The sequence below is a fragment of the Castanea sativa genome, chromosome 12, assembly GCF_040712315.1.
Source record: "Castanea sativa cultivar Marrone di Chiusa Pesio chromosome 12, ASM4071231v1".
NCBI lineage: Eukaryota > Viridiplantae > Streptophyta > Magnoliopsida > Fagales > Fagaceae > Castanea > Castanea sativa.
The window spans coordinates 47,382,915-47,400,298 of NC_134024.1; the positions used below are offsets into that span (position 1 = coordinate 47,382,915).

The window sequence follows — 17,384 nt, forward strand, 5'->3', positions numbered from 1 at the left end:
AAAAGGAAAAAAGGAAAATTCTAAGGCTCCTATTTTCATGTAAAATACGCCAAGTCGCAAAGTAAGTCTTCTTATGGAGCCAAACTTGTATACAGGGCCGTTTAAACTTGCGTGGTTTACTTGACTTGGAGATTAGACAATAGTGTCTAAAGAAGAAAAATCAAGATATAATAAATTTAGGGGCCCTCTTTTGATGACGACTTCCTTAAGTTTCCTAATGGAGACAAAGTTAAAGATAAAACTGTTGAAAATTTTTGAAAAAGATATTAGCAGATTACATAACGCATATTGGATATTAGATGTTGCTGTCCTTTTTCTTTAAACCACCTCTCAACATATATATGGGTATTTTAAACAACTCACATTATTAAAAAAAATATATGAAATCTCAGCTCATTTAACTATAATTAGGATAATTTTGTTTTAAAAAAGAGAAAAAAGGAAAATTCTAAGGATCCTATTTTCGTGTAAAACACGCCAAGTCACACGCTAAGTCTTCTTATGGAGCCAAACTTGCATACAGGGCCGTTTAAACTTGCAAGGTTTACTTGACTTGGAGATTAGACTCTAAATTTTGGGCCCTCTTTTCATGTGAACTACCTTAAGTTTCCTAATGAAGACAAAGTTACGGATAAAGCTGTTGAAAATTGCTGCAAACAATTTGTGGAAAAGATATTAGCAGATTACATATCGCTTATTGGATATTAGATGTTGCTGTCCTTTGTCTTTTCATGTGAACTATGTTATTTAGAAAGAAAAAAAAATGCGCAATTTATAAATTTTGGTAAACACATCCAAATGAGTTTCTACGGTTAATAATATCACAAATAATTAGATAAATTGAGCACATCAACTTATCCACTATTCTTAACAGTTATTTACCCTTTTACTGATACATTGCTCATTGTTAGAACATATGTAGGACTTGTTATGAACATATGTCATTTAGAATTGATTAATCCTTTGACAAAATGCACTTTACTTGTAATTGGGTGGATCTAGAACGTGTTTAATATTTCAAGGAACAAGAGTTTAAGCCCAAGTATCGAAACTTTGCAAATCTGTCCAAGAATCAAGTGAAGAAGTGTTGTTCATTAAAGCTCGACATATGTATCTATCAAGATTTAATATTTGAAGTTCGACAGATAGCTCGATAGTTGTATCTATCGAGGATTATGAAATTCAAATTTCCATATCTGTTTTTCACGTATATCCAAGCTATTTGTGTAGGGTTTCTTTTCTCATAACCCTAGACATATATAAAGATTATTTTAAGGGTCATCTCACTTGATGCAAAGGTTGTTGCAATTGTTGTTGCACTCACATTGTGACCGGAGACAAAAATTGCTTTAGTTCATCTTTTTTTTGAAGAAGCTGTTGCGTCTGTGCGCCAAGGGTTTTGTAACCAAGGAACTTCTTGATCTTCATCGTGTGAATGAATTGAAGAACTTTGCAGCCAACATCCTTCTCAAGTTGGTGTGTTAGTCACGTACTGGGATCTGTGCATCGATTGGTTAGTCACGTACTTGGAGCCATACATTGAAATGAGAGATTGTCATTACATTACAAGTCCTATTGTGTATTGGGATAAGGGTTTAACTGTAGGTTTGTATAAGGTACTGGGATCCCTTTACTTATAACCACTTATTTTGATAATAGTGGATTCTTTAGAGTGGTGACCTTAAATTCATCCGGTAGAGTTTTGCCTTAATAGTTTTCTCCATTTGTAAACAAATCACTCGTGTCAAATTTTATTTCCGCTGCATTTAGTTATTTGGTGATTTGTTTGTGCTACCATGTGTATTGCATGTTAATTGACTTAATTAATTCATTTAGCTAATTAATTGGTTAATTTACCTAAGTGGTCAATAAATTCTTGGCATATCACTCATCATATGGGTATTTTAAGCCACTCATATTATTAAATAAATAAAAAAAAATCTAAGCACATTTAAATATAATTAGGATAATTATGTTTTCAAAAAAAAGAAGGAAAATTCCAAGGATACTATTTTCGTGTAAAACATGTACGCTAAGTCACGCGCTAAGTCTTCTTATGGAGCCAAATTTGCATACAGGAGGTTTAAGCTTGCATGGTTTACTTGACTTGGAGATCATACCCTAAATTTTGGGCCCTCTTTTCATGAGAACAACCTTAAGTTTCCCAATGGAGACAAAGTTACAGATAAAGCTGTTGAAAATTTCTGCAAAAAATTTGTGGAAAAGATATTAGTAGATTATATAACGCGTATTGGATATTAGATGTTGCTGTCCGTTGTTTATGTTATTTAGACCCCAAAAAAATGCACAATTTATAAATTTTAGTAAACGCATACTATCATGTTTTGAAACCATAAATGTAATTTTTTGCCCAAAATATGATAATCAAGGGGGCACTAAAGCCTCCCAATTGAGAAAAACTTGAAGAAGATGATTTTGAAGTCTTCAAATATTTTGTGGATCAAAAAGGACCAAAATAGTGTGTTGAATATCTGGAGTTGGTGTTAGAACTCATACATCATGACTATTTATGATCTGTAATTGTCTACGTTATTATTGCTCTGTACCCATTTTTCTTAGTAATTTTTTTTATTTTTTTATTTTTATATAAGATAGAATTCTACTCTAGCCTAATTTAAGTGTATATGTGTGTGAAGCTCCCTCTTGGAGACTTGAACCCCAAACCTTGCCCCTCATACCTCACAAGCACTTATATTTGTGGAGTGAACATCGCACCAAGAATATGTGGTGGTCATTTTTCTTAGTAATTGAATATGCAGTTTCGGGATTATTCCAAAAAAAAAAAAAAAAAGAGAGAGAGAGAGAGAGAGAATAACGTGTGTTTTTTTTTGCTGAATAGAGAATAACGTGTGTTGACGTTGGTTTACTTGTCTTTAGACAGTGCTGTCCTTCGCGCGCGTGTGTGTGCATATATGTCACAGAAGTAATGAAGTGTTAATTCTGGTCTCTTACAGCCATTGAGCCATAAATGGATTCCAAGACTTCCATTAGGCTTATCATAATCTCGATGCTTTTCTTTCTGTTTCTCTCATCTACAAAGGTGATTGCTGACCCAAGCAATGTCGTCCCACCAGCCAGTGAGTCGTTTAATTAATCTAAGTGTGTTCTCGCGTGCGTGGTTTAAAAGTTTTTTATGAACTAGTTTTATATTTATCCAATTTCTTGTTTTGCTTGCAGAAAAGAAGAGTTCCTTGCCACGAGCAATTGTTGGCCAAAGGACACTTAAATCGCTGCCCCCGGATGAGCCTTCACCTGCAGAGCATCACGGAAATAATTAACATTGCTAAAATGGTTGTGTAATTCTTTAATAGCTGTGGGATGTGATACTCATTTTTCTCACATGAAATTGATTCATGATGAGATTTATTATTTATATGTAATAAGAGTGTACCGGATTATTGTATCTCATAAATACTATATAATTTTCTAAGATTGTGGCTATATTTAGGGAATAGTTATGTAATAATTAGACTAAAGTACACATTTGGTCTTAAAGTTTGGGCTGTTTTCATTTTAATTCTTGACATTTTAACATTTTATTTTTGGTCCTTTATGTTTGAATCCATTTTTCTATTGCCTATTTCCATTAACTATCTGATGACACCTGGTAAAATATGGAGTGTGGACAACATATTTTAAAGAACGACACTTATTTGGTACTTGACGGTTCAATGACTAACAAAAACAAGTTATTGGCCCTTGCTTCGTACAATTTTTTCTTTAATTTATTAATTTATAAAAATTATAAGTAGACACGTTATAAGAAAAATTATTCTTCATTTAAAAGAAAATGTATTATTATTATTATTATTATTATATAAACGTTTGTTATTATTTTATGTTGTCCTCTTTTAATTTGTGACTAAATTTGATTACGCTCCATCGCCAGTATTTTGGTTCTAGGTTGGGGTCTCCAGTTAGAGTTGCCTATTGAGGCCGTGAGATTGTGGCATTGGAGTTTAAAAGCATTTTAGATTTAGGGATTTTTGGGATGGTTGAGGTTTGGATTTGGTTGTCTAGGTGTTGTGCGTGGGTAAATTTGTCTCACTAGTAGAATTGTTTAATTCATGTGGGCCAATAATTGTGTGCCATGTGTTTATAATTTTAAAAAATAAATTAGTTTGGTTAATGTCAAATACCACTTCAGCACTCTATTAAATCACGTAGGACTTAAACTAATAGATATTGACGAAAGGTCGAAAGTAGAACATTGTGTAAAGTTTAGAAACCAAACATAAACTTTTGTGTAAGTTTAGAGATAAAAATGATATTTTACCCTTTAATTTATAGAAAATTAGAATACCCAAAATTTGAAACCCAATTTCGTTCCTCTCCTCTGTTTTCATGGGATCTTGCCGGAGAATGACCTTCTCCTCTATTTTCATGGGATCTTGCCGGAGAATGACATAGAACTTGACCTCCATTAAATGCAATTTTCAGAGGTTTAGAACTCCCATTATCGGCCTCCATCGAGCTTAGGTCCCCACAAGTTTGCGAGCTATTGCATTGGAACCCACTTTTCATTTTCCATAACTCAAACAACTCAAGATTTGGATTAACTGATTAAGGATGGTGGTGAGAGTGGGTTTGCAAACATGAAGGTAAAACCAGTTGTACCATCTGTTTGCTTCGGTTGTGATATGGGATTTAGATCTGGGTTAATACAACAATTAATTATCAATTATCATAGAAAAATCAAAACACAAAATCAAAGATCAAATTGGAGCTACTTGACTTATAAATGGTTTCTTAGAGATTTTATCATAGCACACGGTCATGAAGCCAACAATCCAAAGATGCGAAAAAGCTAAACCTCTGCACAGCCAAACCAACGCTTCATACTGTTACCAAATCCACAAAAACAAAAATAGAATGTGATCGCATTCTATGGCTCTTGTTGCTGTGTTTTACCTTGCGATCTTGGTTTCTTGGATTTTCGATTAATTTCTAAAATAATTTTTCATCGGTGTGGTGGCGGTTAGATTGGTTTCTGATTTTGGGATTTCTAAAATTTCTAATTTTCTTAAAACAACAAATAAATAAATAAATGTTAAGTTTTGACAGGTCATATGTTGAGACCTGATGTGTCAATCTATTTTTCTCCAATAATTGACATGGCACCTTAATTTTAATATTTTTATTAGTGAATTAATGGCTTGGTATAATTTGAACCACTTATTTCAAAATGAAAGGTCAAGATTAAAATAACTTTATGTAGTAGATTACACTAGGAACTCTAGGGAATTTTGATCTTGTCTTTTGATCGTTGTTTTAACTTTTAAATCGTTCAGGATGAGAATTAAAATTTAGACCGTTTTGCTGAAATGGTGTCTAAAGTTTAAACTATATTTCATAAAAGATACATGTATTACCAGGAGGGTTTGTGAATTAGACTTCTTCCGTTATATATACTAATAGATTTGTGTTAACAATGTTTTCTTTAAAAATTCTAAGTAGAATCATCGAAATTCACAGACTATGAATAGTTTAAGCTAGAAATGCACTTTCAATTTAGAAGTACATATAAACAATATCCCGTCAATTAAAAAATATATGGTGAGATAACATGCAGGCAATACTATTAAGAATACTAGCATTTAACCTGGGTAATACGATATTATTAATATTATTTTTTTAAAAAAGAAAAAAATATATATGAAGTGTGTCAAATTGAAATAGTTTAGCATGCGTCTTTTTTTTTGGTAAAAAGATTTGAGTCATGTTTTGGGTTTTCAGGGACTTTTTTGTTCTATTAGCAATAATAACATGTTATGAAGTAGAAATTTAGTGTTTTAGAGACTTTTGGCTTGAAAGAGGTAAGATAGGCAAAAATATTAGGTGTTTGTGTTTTGATGGAAAGATGGACAACCTTTGTAGATAAACGTGAGGAAAGTATAAAAAATAAAATAAAAATAAAAATCCCTTTAGAGATCAACAGGTATGAGAGAGGGAGAATTTGGAGGTTTCTAGAAATTTTGGATCAAAACTATGGATAATCTCTTCGAATTTTGAACTATATATAAAAAGCACTAAACCAGAACAAAATTTTTGTAGACTCCAAAAAACAAAAAAAAAAAAAACTTAGTAAGTCCAGAAAAACAACAACCTTACAATCATGGTTTTGAAACCCAGACCGTTTATTGAACTGTAAAAAAAAGAGATTCAAGGTTTTTGAGGTCGAACTAAGGTCGAACCGGGGTCGAATCGTGATGACATCATAATTATTTTAATAATTATTTTAAATATATATAAAAAATATTAAATTAGTAAAAAATAGAAAATTAACTAAAATAGTCCAATTAAAACTATAAATCCATATTTTAACAATATCTAATATATCCATCTCATGCCCAAATATGAAATATATATTTCTATCCAATAATAATAATAACACATGCAAGGTTAGGCAAATCTAGGGTGACCATTGTGTCATCCCACCGATGGATCAAATGGATCCATGTTAATATTTGAAGTGACTAACCCATTTCACTACCAAAAAAAAAAATGGTCTATAGCCCCATTTTTAAAACGCAGCTATAGCTCCTAAAAACACAAGTACCTATTGCTGTGTTTTGTAGCGTTGCCTATACATCGTGGCAATAGACTGACTTGGAGACCTCGAGTCGAGTGGAGTCTATGGCCTTGCCCAGCAGCATAACTACACAAACAAGAATCCTTTATAATATTTATAATTATTAAATATTTTTTAAGATATAACCTATAAAATTAGGAGTTGGCCACCTTAGTACCAAAAATTCTTAGTTCTGGCCTTGTCCATCAACTTGTGGATTTGGATTCAATATCATGTGTTCTTGTGTAAGATTTATGTTCCAACATCAATTATAACGGTTAACGTGTATGGTATTGTGGGCTTTAGGCCCAACTAGATTACTTGTATAGAACACATTCTTGTGCTACACTCTTACTTGTACTACATTCATATGTCTCCTATATAAAGACACTCATGTATATTGTTTTAGTGAGAAATACAATACAATCATTCAGTATTTCTAACATGGTATCAGAGCCACTGCTCTAACCTTTTTTTTAGTAGTCTTGTCTTTATTGGTGTTACTCCATTCTCAACATTGCTTCCGCCGTCACAACAACTGCCGCAGCCTTTAGCTGTTGAACCTCTGATGTCTTCCAGACATCATCCTTGGGTTTCGAACCTGTAGCATCCATCATTGAGGAGTTCCACACTGCAAAGACCACTGCCCCTTTCCGCATAGCCGCGACTCTTACTCCAATCAGTTTTCTACAGGTACCAATGAGATCGTCTTGCACCGATCTACACCTTAGTGGAAGCCGTGAAGCCATTAGAGCCTACACGCACCCTCACGCACTGCTTAAAGATTCTGTGTTGCGTCCCACGCGCCATCATCAGTTCTAACTGACGTCACTCATGATGTCATTAGTGCCACGTTAGCCTTAGCTTACGTTAGCATCCAATCACCTGCTAACGTCTGTGCCACGTCATCTTGCTGACGTCATCACCTCTGACTGAGTGGATTGTTGACTTTGACCGGGCTGTTGACCGTTGACCGGGCTGTTGACTTTGACAGTTGACTTTTTTTCAAAGTTGACTTTTTGCAGTCCAGGTTCTCCTTACCCAGTTTTTCATGTAGATTTCATTTTTGTAGTTTTTTTTTTTTTTTTTTTTTTTTTTGCATATTGTGTCTCTAAATGGATAAAAAAGATGTTTTTCTTCCTCGCCCCATCAATACTGTATTAGAGAAGAATAAGAATTACTTATCTTGGTCTCAAGCTATGCGCAGTTTTCTTAAGGGTCGCATGCTCTAGTATTATTATACTGGTGCGATCACTATTCCTGTGAAGGGGGCAAGTGAAGAAGATACTACCTTCCTCAGTCGCATGATTGAATGGGATAGTCACAATCACATGATCCTCACATGGATTCGAAACACTTCCATTCCCTCCATCTCCAATTTGTTGGGCAGTTTTGATGATGCAAAATCAGCATGGGATATGTTGGCCAAAAGATACTCCATTACGCATGGATCCATGAAATATCAGTTAGTGGTTGAATTGCATCAAATCAGGCAAGAACCAGGGCAATCCATCAATGACTACTATGATCAGCTTCACTTCATTTTGGGACCAAATTGACCTTTCTAATCCAACTTGGGCATGCTCAAAAGATGCTCAAAAATATGCCGCTGTTAGAGATGAATTTCGTCTCTATGAGTTCCTAATGTCACTTCACAAGGACTATGAGCCCATTCGAGATCAGCTTCTTAATCGTAGTCCTCCTTCCTCTCTTAATACTACTGCGTACGAGTTAGTAAGAGAAGAAGCTAGCCTTGCAACCCTTCAAGCCCAGAATAAGTTTAATGTTCTGGCTCTTACTCCTTCTGCTCCACCCATAGAGCAACCTCAGTGATCAGGTGATCCCTTTGGCTCTAGCCATTGTCACAAGCAAAACAATAAAAAGATCTGCAACTATTGCAAGCGTCCTAGGCACACTATTGAGACTTTTTACCGTCGCAACAAATCTATTGCTGTAGTTGCTCATACTGAGTCTACTCTGCTAATGCCTCTCATTTCAGCTGAGTCCCAGTCTTCTGGATCCACTATCAACCACTCACCCACTGAACTACAGGAGATCATAGCTCAAGCTGTTCGTATGACTGGTAATGCATCTCTTTCCACTGCTCCTTCAGTTTTACCCGGTAAGTCTCAAACTTGTTTTTTTGATTTTGCCTGTTGCAATCACATGACACCTCACTCATCCTTATTCTCCAAACTTGACCCTGCACCACATCCTCTAAATATTCATATAGCTGATGGTTCCACCATGCATGGGAATAGTCTAAGTTTTGTTTCGACATCCAACATCTCTGTTCCTAGGGTCTTCCATGTACCTGACCTACCCTATAATTTGTGCTCTATAGGACAATTAGCTGAACTAGAATATCGCCTTATTTTTTACTATTTTGGGTGCATTGTGTAAGATCCGAGGGCGGGACAAGAGCTTGGGACCGGTCCTAAAGTTGGGCATATGTTTCCCATGTCTTCATCTTCCACTTGTTGTTCTAGTGTTTGTTGCTGCTACTGTTGCCGTGGTTTCTTCCTTACCTTCTCTCGCACTTTGGCATTCTCGTCTTGGTCATGCACCCTCTTCTCGTGTATAACAGTTAGCTTCTAAGGGTCTGTTAGGTTCTGTGTCCAAAGACAATTTTAATTGTACTTCATGCCAGTTAGGAAAACAACCAGCTTTACCTTTTAATAATAGTGATTCTATTTCTAATAGCACTTTTGAGTTAATTCATTCTGATGTTTGGGGACCTTCTCCTGTTGCTAGTATTGGTGGATCTCAATATTTTGTTGTTTTTATTGATGATTATTCTCATTATAGTTGGATATTTCCTATGAAATCTCATTCTGAAATTTTGCCAATATACAGTAACTTTGCAAAAATGGTTGAAACACAATTCTCCAAATGTATCAAAATTTTTCGATCTGATAATGCTCTTGAATATACTCAAGTTGCTTTTCAAGCTCTGTTACACTCCTATGGCATAGTACATCATCTAACTTGTCCAAGTACCTCTCAGCGAAATGGTCGAGCTGAACGAAAATTTCGTCACATTCTTGACACTGTTCATGCTTTTCTTCTTTCTGCCAAAGTTCCTCTTCCATTTTGGGGTGAAGCTGCTCTTCATGCTGTTCATGCCATTAACTGCATTCCAAACACTGTCATCCATAATCAAACTCCGTATGAGCGCCTCTTTGGGTCACCCCCTAACTATCATCACCTTCGCTCTTTTGGATCTATTTGTTTCGTTCTTCTTCAGCCTCATGAGCACAACAAACTTGAGCCTCAGTCTAGACTTTGTTGTTTCCTTGGTTATGGTGAGACACAAAAGGGGTATCAATGTTATGATCCTATGTCTCATCGTCTTCGTGTTTCTCGTAAGATTGTCTTCTAGGAACACCGCTTATTTGTTGAACTCTCTCACTTTCATTCTTCCCTAACTACCTCTTCTGTTTTAGAAGTTCTTCCAGACGAGTCTCATGTTCCTTCTCCAACCTCTAGATATTTTTGATATTCCTTCTGGACAGGTTGAAGATGAACAGGTTGATGACGAGCTACCCCAACCTGAGCCTGGGTCCTTTACTCCTGCTCCACCTGAAGATCCTCTGCAAGACATTCCATCTCGCCACTCAACCCGGGTAAGATCAATTCCTACACATTTACTTGATTATCATTGTTACACTACCTTTGCTACACTCCACAAGACTCAGACCTATTGTGAGGCCTCCACTGACCCTTTATGGCCGATTGCAATGAAAGAGGAACTTAATGCATTAACCAAAAACCATACTTGGGATCTGGCTACTCTTCTTTGTGGACAATCTGTGGTTGGTTGTAAGTGGATCTACAAGATTAAGACTCACTCTGATGGGTCCATTGAGCGCTATAAGGCTCGTCTTGTTGCAAAAGGTTTTACACAAGAGTATGAGATTGATTATGAAGAGACCTTTGCTCTAGTTGCTCACATTTCATTTGTTCGTGCCCTCTTGGCTATTGCCGCTGCTAGAAAATAGGATCTTTTTCAGATGGATGTTAAAAATGCATTCCTTAATAGGGATTGAGTGAAGAAGTTTACATGCAACCTCCTTCAAGTCTCTCTGTTGAATCAAGCAAGGTTTGTCGCCTTCGACGTGCATTGTATGGTCTTAAACAGCTCCACCAGCTTGGTTTGCAATGTTCAGCTCTACCATCTTTTGCTTGGGTTACACTACCAATTTTTATGATGTTGCCTTATTTCTTCGTCGCACTAATAAAGGCACCATTTTACTTCTCCTCTATGTCGATGATATGATCATAACTAGTGATGACCTTAGTGGCATACAAGAACTCAAGGATTTTCTCAGTCAGTAGTTTGAGATGAAAGATCTTGGACACCTTAGCTATTTCTTGGGTCTTGAAATCACTCATTCCACAGATGGTCTTTATATTACTCAAGCCAAGTATGCTTCTGACCTTTTGTCTCGAGCTGGACTCACTGACAGCAAGAATGTTGACACTCCAATTGAGCTTAATGCGCTCACTCGGAGGGGAAACCATTGTCTAATCCTTCTCTTTACAGACGATTGGTTGGCAGCCTAGTTTATCTCACAGTTACTTGTCCAGACATTTCCTATGTTGTTCATCAGGTCAGTCAGTATTTGTCTGCTCCACGATTGACTCACTATGCTGTTATTTTGTGCATTCTTTGATACTTGAAGGGCACTCTCTTCCATGGCCTCTTCTACTTAGCTCAGTCTCCTTTTGTACTTCGTGCATTCTCTGATGCTGATTGGGCAGGAGATCCCCCTAATTGCAGGTCCACCACTGGCTATTGTTTCCTCCTTAGCTCTTCCTTGATTTCCTAGCGAAGTTAGAAACAAACCTTTGTGGCCCGCTCCAGTACTGAAGCAGAATATTGTGCCCTTGCTGATACCACATCTGAGCTCCTTTGGCTACGATGGCTTCTTAAGGACTTATGTTTGTCTACGTCCTCTGCTACTCCTCTTTATTGTGATAATCAGAGTGTCATTCATATTACTCACAATGATGTCTTCCATGAACGGACTAAACATATCGATATTGATTGTCATTTTATCCGTTATCATCTTGTTCATGGTGCTCTCAAGCTCTTCTCCGTCTCCTCCAAAGATCAACTTGCAGACATATTTACCAAGTCATATTCTAAGGGACGCCTTTGTGATTTAGTTGACAACCTCAAGCTGGTCTCACATCCACCTTGAGGTTGAGGGGGGCTGTTAACGTGTATAGTATTATGAGCTTTAGGCCTAACTAGATTACTTGTATAGCACACATTCTTGTACTACAGTCTTACTTGTACTGCACTTATATGCCTTTTATATAAAGATACTCATGTATATTGTTTTAGTGAGAAATACAATACAATCATTCAGTATTTCTAACAATAACATACCATGTATTTATGTTTATTCTCTTTATAAAAAATCAAAGTTTAAAAATTTATAAAAATAAAAATTAGACATATGACATACCATAATTAGAGTATAAAATGAGATTGAAGATTTGTGTTATGAACTTAGTATGTCAAATGAGAACCAAGCCAAGAAAGTCATCATTGACTCCAATATAACCATCCATGCATGAACCTAATTACCAAACCAGTAATTCTTAAGAATATCCACTTGTCCGTACGTAGTTCTTTCCTCGGAACAAAGACAATGTTGCTAATAAAATAGAGTTATAAATGGTTGATGTCTTGCTCATATAAAGTTAATTTAACATTTTCACGCACATGAGGAATTGAGAAAGCATTTCTGCATTTAAAAAATAGTAGCCATCTAGTTGCTCGCAGACCTTTGAAGAGTCTAAATTGATTATAAATTGTAACCCCTAAATCTTGATTTCATCGTCACTGTCTAACATTTAGTCCACTTGTTGTTTGCCTCATGTGAAAGGGAGGGTGGACACGTTACCTTGCTTGTAGACTGGAATATGTATGACTAGCCCCAAATCCAAGTGAAATCATTATCGAGGCATGTTTGAATGTATGAAAAACTAATGTTTTATGTGAAATTCGCCATTTTTTTTTTTTGAGAACGTATTCATCTTATGTAGAAAACTTATTATTTTATATAATAATCCTACTATTGCAACTAAAAATTTTATTATTTTATGCAAAATGAAGTCATTCATATATGATGCAAGATCATATTTGCAACAATAAACGTAAAATCCTAGCTTGAATTATGGTAATTGATGAAGCCAAATCTTGACTTCGTCAGTATGCTCCTCGTCAATACCAATGGATGATCTCTGGTACTTGCTATTAAGAAAAGAAAGGCAACGGAGGTTTTGTTGGCGTGACACCAACCGAGATTGCTCCGATGCTAAAGTCAGCTTATCAGTTATCAAAAGAAGTTTCTCACAATTCCCTCTCTAATTTTCTCTACCCCTTTTACCTGAGTTTCATTTCGTTTTTATAGTTTGCTTTGGGTCGGTGCAATTATGTCTGTTAATGCTGCTTTGAGCATTTTTCTCCTGAGAGGAATGTGATATTAATTGACAATGGTGATTCCACGAGTGACTGTTGAGCCATTACAGCTCTTGTAACTAGTCTGGTGCAATCATTGCTTGTTAGCTGTCTTGATTGCATTTATTTGCGCCTTCAATGTGTGCCGGCTTGGCTCGCCTCAAAGGATGACGTATGACGTTGGGATTTTACACTTACCCTCGTCTCCGACTTGGGTGTGGATAAAATCGTCTTTTACCTAGATGATCTCATCTTGATACTCGTCAGTTGCCCCCCATTCCTAGGTTGTCAGAAATTGGATGACCTCAAGAATATGACTGGACGTGACGTTTCATATCTTCTTGATTCTTGAAACTTGGCCCTTTGTTTTAAATGCGAAATGACTACTTTCCCAGAAGCGAACACGTGTCATTCTTCAATTCTTAGTACGTGTGAAATTTCCTTAATTCTGGCGCGCCTTAATTCTCAATTTTCCTTTTAGAAAGAAAAATTTTTCCTCTCTCTCCACCTTATTTGGTCTGAACTTTAGCGCACCTGGGAAACCTTCATTCTTCATATTTTCTTGGTAAGGCTTCTTTTCTCTATGCTTTAATGGTTGGTTTTGATTTCCTTAGTCAAGAGTGCCCCTCAGTCTCATTTTTCTTTGCTCGGTTAGGAGTTTTCTTATAATATTCCTCAGGTCAACGTCCTCAAGTAGGCTTGTTTGTTCCCCGTTCCTCTGCCCTTAGGCCTGTTTTACTTTTTCTTTATCCTTTAATCCGCCAATCTCTGATAAAACACCATTCGAAGATGGCCGCCATCCAATATAGGGTAGATGATGTTCGGTCTAGTGAATTGGAGACTGGGTTATCTTTCTATGCAGACTCTTTGAGTAGGGTAGTGGACATCGCTGCCTCAAAATTACCCTTGTCTTCTTCTTCACGCCCCTTGCATGCTCTTTTTAAATCTTGTTCCTTGAAAGAGAGTCATCTAAAGGGTTTAGGAAGAGGTTTCAATTTCCTAAAGGGACCTCTATTAGACTACCTCACCTGCGTGAGAAAGCTTGCAACTTTGCTCACAGAGAGGTGTGTTTTTACGAGGCTAACTTTTTGTGTGGCCTTCACTTCCCTATTCACCCGTTTATTTTGCATCTCCTAAGTGAACTTCAGATCGCCCTTGGTCAGCTCGTCCCTAACGCTTGGAGGACGATAATAAGCTGTATGTCGATTTGGGTGTTTGCTTGTGAAGGGGAGATGATCACTTTAAATGAGTTTTTGTTTTTGTAAAGTTTGAAGGCTTCTACCTACTTTGGGTATTTTTAACTCCTACCTTAGGATAGGAAATCTAGGATTGTTAGGGGATTTCCCTCATCTTTTCGTGATTGGAAATCACAATATTTTTTCATTTCTAGAACGGGTTGGAAAACCTTGTCCGACGATTTCTAGGGGGTAGTCCCAAGATTACTACAAAAATGGGAAGTTTCGACACTTGGTGCATATTTCCGTTATCCTTTTTTTGTCTTTCTTCCATATCTTGATTACTCATCTAATAAAATTCTTCCTATAATTCTTCACAGCTCTTGATCATCTTGACCTGGAAGATAAATACCGCCACTGGGTTTGTGCCACCCTTGCCTACGCTCGTGAAATAGAGGATTTCGACGACTTCATTGATCCTCGTCATTTGTATGACTGTTGCTTAGGCCCCGAACCTTCAAAGTACGTTTTAGAGAAAATTCGCTGGGAAGAGAAAAGTGAGATCGTTTGTCCCTTACTTTGTCTTTCTTAATTCCGTCTATTGTCTAATTGGGAATTACCTTTCACTTTTTTTTTTTTAATTTTAATTTTTTATTTTACAGAGATGACCACTAGATACAACAAAGACAAATATGCCCGCATTAAAGACTTGAAAAATGAACCTCTAGCCAACTTGACTTCTAATTTGAAGAAAAGAAAGCTAAGTGATGAGAAAGTTGATGCCGCTACTCTTCCACCTATTCATGTCGCCCCTCCTTCTCCAACCCCGTCTTTCAAAGTAATTTCCGCTACTCCTTCGCTTACTCATGCAAAAGGCAAAAGCAAAGTTGGGATGAGTGTATGGGATGACCCTGCTACAACTCTGGACCGCGCACACAATGTGATTACCAATGATGAACTGAAGGGTTTATCGTCCATTCCCTCCCATGAGCTCGTCAGTAGACATATCCATAAGTTGGGGCAGGTATGTAATAATGTCCTTTCAACATCTCTTTTTGGATTTGTCTGTATGTGTGGGTGTGCATAATTTCTTCCCTTATTTACTTTTTCCTAATTAGGTCATTGGGGAGTCATTACATATCACCATTGATTATTTAAACGTGGAGGAGAAGGTTATAGTGGCTACATCAAAAGTAGAATCCGTTGAGATTGAATGCTCCTAGTTCAAAAAAAGATCTGATTGCTGTCATGAACGAGAGGAATGAGGTGAACCAGAAAATAAAGGAGCTTATTGAGGCCTTGCGCATAGAAAAGGCTCTGGTCGTTCAGACGGACATGGAGATTTAGGCTGCTCTCTTGAAGACTAACAAAGAGATAGACAAAATCATCCAGAAGTTTAAGCAGTCATAAATTTTCAGACCTTCAGTTCATGCATTACATTAAAGGGTTTGAGCTTCTACGCCAGTGGACCACGAAACACCACAGCTTGGTCGTAGATTTTTTTGGTTTGGATTTTGAGAAGATTGATACCGAGAATCTTGAAGACGAAGCAAAGGAGTTGGAAGAAGTTGAGTCTAGTGACATGGAGAAAGACTCCATTGCGAACAAGGCTGCTGAAGGAAAAGAAGTTGACGAATCTACCGCCCCTCCTTCATGATTTCTCTTTTCTTTTTCTTTTTTTCTTTTTTTTTTTTCTTTTTTTTAAGAACAATAGGCTCCCCTTCTGTTCTTGGGGTTTTTAACAAACAATGGTTGCCTCCTTGTTTTGAGGCTTTTGAACAACTTATTGCTTTGTTCGTGCTATGACTTTGTTGCTTATCTTTGCGAATTTAACTTTTTTCATTTAGCTTATGAGCTGTGCTTGGCTGAATCTTTTGACCTCGTGATTTGACCTTTTTAAAGCATTGTCGCTCATGTTGATGGAGTCCTTTGTGAGTTTGGGTTGAAATATTCACCCAACTTATCGTTTTCACCACTTGACTTGGATTCTGACCACGTCACTTATATTGACAAGGTTTTCATCCTCATGATTAAATTTGACGTTTTTGTCACATGAATTGGACTTTTAACTTTGTCACTTATATTGATGAAGCTTTTATCCTTGTGATTTAAACTTATCGTTTTTATCACGTAAATTGGACTTTAACCTCGTCATTTATATTGACGAAACTTTTATCCTTGTGATTTAAACTTATCATTTTTGTCACGTAAATTGAACTTTAACCTCGTTATTTGACGAAGCTTTTATCCTTGTGATTTAAACTTATCGTTTTTATCACATAAATTGGACTTTAACCTTGTTATCTGACGAAGCTTTTATCCTTGTTATCTGACGAAGCTTTTATCCTTGTGATTTAAACTTATCATTTTCATCACATAAATTGGACTTGAACCTTGTCATTTGACCATGCTTTTATCCTTGTGATTTAAACTTATCCTTGTTTGTGATTTAAACTTAACGTTTTTATCACTTGATCATGATTTAGACTCATCAGGGTTTTCTATCATGACCTTTGCTCTTTGGGCTTTTCTTTTCGAATAAAGTAGAATTTTTCCTTGACGTATCTGTCATGAAAAGAAATAGCTTCTGTTGACGCTTCGTCTATTTTATTCATCCTTGTTTATAAAGGGGGGTTACAAGGGTAATACTTCATGGAAACACAAAAGGTGCTGAAAATAAAGTACTGAGAAAAAATAAATGCATAAAACAATGAAATTGGTGTCCCACTTATCTGTGAATGAATAAACGAGATGTTTCAAACCCTGGAACTTATTAGGGATGAGAATCCGCTCCCTCATTGATAATACTTTTAAGGTGCTCTTCATTCCATGGATGAGGCAAAGGTTCCCCATTTGTGTCCTCTAAGTAGTAGCTTCCTCTCCTTGAATAATGGACGACCTTGTTTGGGCCTTCCTAGTTGGGGCCCAGTTTCCCTTCGTTTGGATCTTTGGTAGCCTGTGAAAATTTCCACAAAACAAAATCTCTAGGATTAAAACGTTTCAACTTGACCCTCTGGTTGTAGTACTTCGTCATCCTCTCCTAATACAAGGCCATTCTTTGGGCTGCGTCATCTCTGACCTCGGGTAAACAATCTAGAGCTAGCTTGAGGCCCTCGTCATTACTTTTCTCATCATAACATAC

The 17,384-nt window shown here is 36.6% G+C and overlaps 1 long non-coding RNA gene across 1 annotated transcript; it reads left to right on the forward strand.

The window, feature by feature from the left end:
• The first annotated feature begins 2,963 nt into the window (after positions 1–2,963).
• Positions 2,964–3,517, forward strand: LOC142618243 (uncharacterized). Its single transcript, XR_012841225.1, has 2 exons — positions 2,964–3,098; positions 3,199–3,517. It is a non-coding gene; the product is annotated as an uncharacterized LOC142618243 (long non-coding RNA).
• The last annotated feature ends 13,867 nt before the right edge of the window (positions 3,518–17,384 follow it).